Source organism: Macaca fascicularis, chromosome 2 (assembly GCF_037993035.2).
Source record: "Macaca fascicularis isolate 582-1 chromosome 2, T2T-MFA8v1.1".
In the NCBI taxonomy this organism is placed as follows: domain Eukaryota; kingdom Metazoa; phylum Chordata; class Mammalia; order Primates; family Cercopithecidae; genus Macaca; species Macaca fascicularis.
This window is the reverse complement of record NC_088376.1, coordinates 136,137,443-136,145,060: the sequence shown is the minus strand read 5'-3', so window position 1 is coordinate 136,145,060 and position 7,618 is coordinate 136,137,443. Positions and strand designations below refer to the sequence as shown.

General features: G+C 45.3%; 1 non-coding gene across 1 annotated transcript; it reads right to left on the bottom strand.

The window, feature by feature from the left end:
• Window positions 1-6,546: 6,546 nt before the first annotated feature.
• LOC123572129 (U2 spliceosomal RNA) lies at window positions 6,547-6,741 on the bottom strand. The gene has a single exon (XR_006696460.2). It is a non-coding gene; the product is annotated as a U2 spliceosomal RNA (small nuclear RNA).
• Window positions 6,742-7,618: the final 877 nt, after the last annotated feature.

Below are 7,618 nucleotides of genomic sequence, written 5' to 3'. Positions count from 1 at the left end.
GGAAAGAAGAGAGGGAAAGAAGGAGGGGAGAGGAAAGGAGACAGGGAGGAAGAGAGAAGGACTAAACTAAGCTCCTTCTTTAATGTAGAATCGTAACCACTTTGAGCCCTAGGATTATTTTCAACTACGTGCATAAACCAAAACTATCAAAGGCTAACTTTTAAAGTTGGAGATGAAATGCAGCAATGTCCTGAAATATAAAAGGCCCTATATCCAGACACAGCCTCTCTCCCTAAGTGCCTGGGGGAATTGGATTCCTCCTACGGCCTCTCCTTCCCACCTCTCTGAGGTTCCTGAGCTCCGCCTGTGTGTCAAGACACATTTTTCAGTGTCCTGGTGCAGCCCTGTGGCCTAGCAGAGCCCACACGGCTTCAGTATTTCCATTCCCCACCTCCCCGCCAGGATGACAGCGAATTCTCTCCCTACACACCTGATATTTCCAACTGTTGTGTCTTGAAAGAGACACTCAGACTATTTGGCCCAACCATCATGGCTCAATGGAAACAGGCTTCTTTGACATCTTTTCTCTCCAGATTACTTCTCCTCTGATCACTCCTCATGCCACTGGACCCCTTCAGCCCTTGGGCAACAATCAGGCCTCACCTTGAGCCCCTCGGGGAGCCATCCTGGCGCAATCTCCTCATGGCCATTTGTCACATCTTCAGACAGGGCAGAAAGTTGTTCTTCCATCAAGCAGACTATTCATTCCCCTCCACAAATTAACTCTCCACTCCTCTCATCCAGGTTCCCGCTGTGTTATTGTTGTGACACGCTCCAGCCTTCCAGCCGAGGTGACTTTTCATGGTTTTCCTAGAAACCTTGGTTTGCTACCATGTATGCCTTGATTAAAAATGTGCTGTCGGGTGAAACATACTATTCAGGGGAGGGTTATTTGTTAATTAGTAAAACAAATCAGGTCAAATGTTTCTCATAAAGATTTTGCACATCTGCAACTCTGAAATGGCTTACATTTAGCTTCTTAAGTGATTTTTTTTATAAACAATAAACACAAAAGGAAATCTACTGTTTTTAGGCAAGTTCTAGAAGTAGTAACAGAGACCTTATTTGTTCCTGTATCAATATTTTTTCACGCAATCATGCATCAAAAAAAATCATTATTTTTAAACTATTGCTTTTGTTTTTGTTAGAATTTAAAAGTAGGGGCGGCAGGGCGTAGTGGCTCACACCTGTAATTCTAGCACTTTCGGAGGTTGAGGCGGGTGGATCACTCGAGGTCAGGAGTTCAAGAGCAGCCTGGACAACATGGTGAAACTCCAACTCTACTAAAAATGCAAAAATTAGTCAGGCATGACTCGGAGGCTAAGAATCGCTTCAACCCAGGAGGCGGAAGTTGCAGTGAGCTGAGATTGCACCACTGTACTCTAGCCTGGGTGACAGAGCAAGACACTGTCTCAAAAAAAAAAAAAAAAAAAAAAAAGGAGGGTCTACCTAGGTGAGAGAGGCCGTTTGGCCCATCCTATGATTTGGGAAGGGTTTTTGCTTTGGACCATCTACCCAACATTTCATAAAATTCACATGCTTTTTGGCTAAGAGGTCTTCAAACACAGGGATTACTCCATTTATACAACACCTCTTTACCTGTTCCTAAAATTATATGGGCAAGTTGCTCACCTCTGTCATGGGCCCTGGCTGAGAGCAGGAGCCTCCCATCTTTATTCACTGTAGCTTTCTTAGCATGGTGCCTGGCAGGCAGGAGTGGCTCAATGTGTGCTGCCTTAGTGAACTGCCATGTGTTATGTGCTATTTTTATTCTTTTTTAATTTCTTATTTTTAGAGACAGAGTCTCACTTTGTCACCCAGACTGGAGTGCAGTGATGCAATCATGGCTCACTGCAAGCTCGACCTCCTGGGATCAAATGATTCTTCTGCCTCAGTCTCCTGAGTAGCTAGGACTACAGGGGTGTGCTACCACACCTAGCTAATTTTTTTAGTTTTTATGGACACGGGGTCCCACTATGTTGCCCAGGCTGGTCTTGAACCCCTGGACTCAAGTGATCTTCCTTCCTTCGCCCCCCAAAGTACTGGGATTACAGGTATGAGCCACTTTACCCAGCCATATCTTTATTCTTGATTGGTCTTCAATCAGGCCGTGGCTCCCCCCAGCCTTGAGGAACTGGAACGGACAGACTGTGTCTCACTTATCTTTTTATTCCTAGAAACTGGCACAGAAGCCCTTAACACTTTAAAATTTTTTCCAGCCTCCAGCTATATGCCAGGCATTGTGGAAGATACAAGGAGAAGAAAGATAGGATTGCTGCTTGTGATAACCTGCCTTTTATTTATAGTAACACCGATAAAAATTACTCAAATGTGAATGTTTAATATGGAACTGTGTTAATGCCACATATACATTACTCATTTCATTCTCCCAACAGCCCCTTGATAGAGGGTTCTTCCCCACCCCCACCCTACCCCGCAATTTTACAATCAAGGAAACTGCAGCTCTGAGCAATTAAGGAATTTGCCTTCGTTCTAACTTGCTCTCAGCTAGAGAGGGCAGAGCAAGGATGCCCACCCAACACAATTAGGAATATTGAGCAAGACCAGGCAGTGTGTGGTTTCACACCCAGGATGATGGGAGGGCCAAAAAGGACACACCATAATCAAACAGCAGTGAGGGCCACTGTTCCAACAAAACTCCTGGGGTTGCAAGTGACAGAAATGGAAATCCAACTCAATGTGGCTTTAAAAAGAGAGAAAGGAAATTCATTGGCTCAGTATATGGAAAAGCCCAGGCATCTGAACGTGGCTGGATCCCAGATGCTCAAACAATGTCAGGAAGGCTCATCTCTAAGCCTGGGTTCCGCTTTCCTCTGGGTTCCTTGCCAGGCAGGCGTCTGTTCTGATGATGGCACAGATGTCACCAGCTCCGGGAGCACATCTTGCAACTTAGCATCCCCAGCCAAAAAAGAGGGCACCATTCCCGGGAACTCCAGCAAAGTCCTGAGTTTGACTCTTATCCCTAAGCAAACTGCTGTGTGTCTGACTGGCCTGGGTCATTTTCCCACCCCAGTAGGTGAGAATGAAGTTGTAGATCAATCTCCCCGAGCGGACATGGGCCTCAAGAGGAAAAGGATGAACCCCAAGGCACTGGCCACCAACAGGCAAAGACAACAGGCTTCGACTCTGGCCACCATATTTGTTTAGCTTCTCTCCCAGCCTGATACAATAAAATAACATTTTTAAATTAAATGTAAAGTTAGTAAAAATAATTGTTATAAATTAAATAGTAAAAAATTATTTACATGTAAAATATGTAAATAAAGAATATAAAGAAAAAGTTTAAATATATGAATGAAATAATTTTTTGAAACTATGAGCAGCTTTATGATAGGCTGGCTGTGTGCTGTAGACTAGAAAGGGAGAAAAAGTTACCTGTAAATTTTTCTTTGTCCACAAAAATAAAGGCAGAGGTCTGAGTGGGCACCAGCAAACGCTACAGAGGTACTTCTTATTCCAATGGCTGGGAAGTGGTGAATTCATCAAGAATCTGTCCAGATGAGATACAAAAACAAAAAATATGTATATACACAATATTTTTGAGAATAAATATTTTATTGTAGAGTGATTTTAGATTTACAGAAAACTTTCAGTGATAGGACAGAGGGTCTCCTTATACCCCTCACTTGGTTTCCCCCTTTTTTTTTTTCAATTTGGTACAGGATCTCCCTCTGTCACCCAGGCTGGAGTACAGTGGTGCAATCATAGCTCACTGCAACCTCAACCTCCTAGGCTCAAGTGATCCTCCCACCTCAGCCTCCTGAGTAACTGGGACTACAGGTGCTCACCACCATCCCGGGCTAATTTTTTTGAATCTTTTTATAGAGATGGGATTTCGCCATGTTGCCCAGGTTGGTCTCCAACTCTTGAGCTTAAGTGATCCACCCACCTTGGCCTCCCAAAATGCCAGGATTGCAAGTGTGAGCCACTGCCCCAGGCCAGTTTCCTCTTTTATTAACATCTTATCATGATTTGTCAAAACTAAACTGACATTGGTACATTTCACCAGTTTTTTCATTCATATCCTTTTGTTCATTCCAGGACCCAGTCTAGGCTACCACATTGCACTAAGTTGTCATGTCCCCACAATCTCCCATGTACTGTGAGATTTTCTCACGGTTTCTTCATTTTTTATGACCCTGACAGTCTTAAGGAGTGCTGGCCAGGTATCCTGTAGAATATCTCCCATTGTGTGTTTGACTGATGCTCTTCTCATCTTATACTGGGGCTACATACATAACATTTTGTTTTAACTTCAAATGTATAGATTATCATCACTAGCCAGTATTTTGAAGAATGATGAATACCTTTGGAGACGGGTTCCCTAATTGGAGTTGCACATCTTCCTTGCATAAACCACAGCCATAATGTACCATCTCTGAATTCTGGATTCAAGTTTGGATTACAGGCACGCACCACCACACCTGGATAATTTTTTATTTTTATTTTTAGTAGAGACGGAGTTTCACCATGTTGGCCAGGATGGTCTTGAACTCCTGATCCCAAGTGATCTGCCCTCCTCAGCCTCCCAAAGTGTTGGGATTACAGGCGTGAGCCACTGCGCCCAGCCCCAAGAAACATTTTGAGGGGAGTTAGGAAGTGAGATGGGGAAGGAAGGAGTCCGTCTAGATGGCATTATCAGGCCAGCTACCACTGTGGGCACCAGGAGCTTAACCCTGCTGGGCAGCTCTGGGAAGCAGTGCAGAGCACACCCCAGAGCCATCCCACCAAGGGCAAGGGGCTGGGGGCTTATACACTGGCTCCTGCCAGATCTGGGAGGCAGATCTGGGGGTGGAAGGGGGTGGTGCTAATTCTCCAGCATTTTGGGTCAGAGTAAGGTGTGTTGGTTTACCTGAGTCAGAAAGCCCTCAGGTAAAAGGATGCCAGTGCTGGCTGTTGCAATCAGGCCTGTGTGCACTGCAATGCAAGGCAGAGAGGATGTGGGCTGGGTATGGGCAGTGTCCACTGTAGTCTTTTCACCTGGACAGTCTGTTCTGTCCAGCACTCAGCACTCCTCTCTCCCCACCTTCTTGAATCATTCAGGCCCATCTAAGCTTACTCCCTCCTTTGTAGAGGACTACGTGCTCACAAACAGGGCGTTCCCGATAAGTCCTGCTCTTGCAAACGAAGCAAGGCGTTGGGGGCTTATGTGTAAACATCTTGAAAATCCAGAAAGTCAGGGAAAGGTCAGAAAAACAACAATGTGTCTTGTGACTTCGCAACATTCCACAAACGACTGTATAAAATAAAGCAGAGCACGCCATTCGAGGCGGCCACCATGTTTGTCTTGTCTTGTGTTGTCTTGTGTGTTCATTCCTTTGTTTAGGAAACACGCGGACCCCAACACTCCTTTACTCATATCCCTGATGAGCAGGTAGTGCTGTTAGGACAGCATAAATCTCACTTCTTATCTGTATTTCTCACAGAGCCTAGCACGGTGCTTTGATGGGTAGAAGCTCTCTCAGTTGACCCCTACCTAGCTTACTTCCTGATTAGCTGCTGATGTGGAGTCCCTCAGCAAAGCCCCTGCCTGAGGCCCCTCGCTCACCCAGTGCACAGGCACCCCCTATACTTCCCTGCTGCTGACTCGATGCTCCCCTTGAGTGTCCTGCGTTTGTGCCTAAACCTGCTTGTGTCAGCTGTGATATAATTTAGAATAAATCAACTAAATTAAGTGCATTGAATAATAAATGAATTAAATTGAACACTATGCCATCTAATTAGACACAAGTGCAAACACGGTCTCTTTTTTTGACACATGGACACGTATGTTTACTGCAGCACTATTTACAGTAACAAAGACTTGGAACCAACTCAAATGTCCATCAGTGATAGGCTGGATAAAGAAAATGTGGAACATATACACCATGGAATTACTATGCAGCCATAAAAAAGAATGAGTTCATGTCATTTGCAGGAACATGGATGAAACTGGAAGCCATCATTCTCAGCAAACCAACCCAGGAACAGAAAACCAAACACTGCATGTTCTCACTCATAAGTGGGAGTTGAATAATGAGAACACATGCACACAGGAAGGGGAACATCACACACCGGGGCCTGACAGGCGTGTGGGGAGCAAGGGTGGAGAGAGCATCAGAACAAATACCTAATGCATGCGAGGCTTAAAACCTAGATGACTGGTTGATAGATGCAGCAAACCACCATGGCACATGCATACCTATGTAACAAACCTGCACGTTCTGCACATGTGTACAGAACTTGGGGAAAAAAAAGAGGAAGAAGTTCAAGTCCAGGCTGGGCAACACTGGTGGACCCCTTTCCTCTAAAAGGTCACCACCACCTGACTGCCAAGCTGAGATCTAAGGACCTCCAAGAAACATTGAACACGGTCTCTCTGCATGGAGATACAGAAACGGGTAGTCTCATTTTGGGTCCTAGTCTTCCCAAAGCGCTGTAGTCACAGCGAAAATGGAAGTGCTGAAAAGCCCACCGTGTGTCTGCAAACCGCACATACCAGGTGTGCAAACTACTCTGCAGTGCTCTTCCCTTTTAAATTTGTAAAGACATTGTATCCCTCAAGGAAGTGCACCATTCTTGTCGATACGTGCAGTGGACAGGACAAGCTCCTATGCCATCTCCCTGCTCCAAAAACCCATCTAACTTATTTTCCTCTGATACAGAACGTATCAGACATCAAACTGATAATGATAAGAACAAATACTACACTTGATCTTAGCTAAAACGCCGAAAAACGATACTGTTGGTTTCGCACACCTCTGTTACCATCCCACTCTCATCCACATTCAAGTCGCGGTGAGAGCCCCAGCCTTGCTCCTTGCCTCATTCCCTTTGTCTCGTCCACACCACTATTGATGCCATTACACAGTCGGGCTGAGTTCTTATTCTCCACGTGTAAAAGGGAAATCTTACCCTCGTGCTTGTTCCGGCGTTCCCGGGCTTTCATTTCAATTTGCATGCCCCGCACTTTCCCAGGGGGCGTGGCCTCCAGGATTGACTCCGCCCCCGGGCCCGCCTCCTGTTGGGGAGCCGGGGCTCCACTGGGGGCGACTTCCTTGTTTGTATGAACTGAGAGAAAAGACGGAACTGAAAGAGACTGAGGGCTAAAGCGAGAGGGGTCTGTGGAAGAGACCTGGCGGTGGAGAGCAGTCCACGCAAACATGATCATTTTTAAGAAAACTAAGATAAGTGCTTTGGAAAGATAATTTGCTAACAAAATTTGCTGTTAAATGGCTTTGAAGTGCTTTTAGGTTCATTCTCCTTTGGCAGACATTGTTGACTGGGTAACTCCACACCTTTTTCCCACCCTTTTCTTCCTGATCTGCTTCTGCTATAGATGCTGGAAAGCTAAGTGCATGAATTCCCAAGCTGTCTTCGTGACTGGATATGTCTATGACCCACTTCTGACTAAAGAGTAGCTAAAAATCTGACGGGGAAGGGGGCAGTCTGATAAAAATTGCTTTCCTGATATAGTGGACAGATGTACTTCAGCTTTTTCCTGCCTTGAATATAGATGTAATACCCAGAGGTGCAGCAACCATTTTGTGATCATGAGGCTGCAAGCCAACATTGAAGAATAATAGAATGGAAAGAGAGACAATGCTTGGGTCTTTTG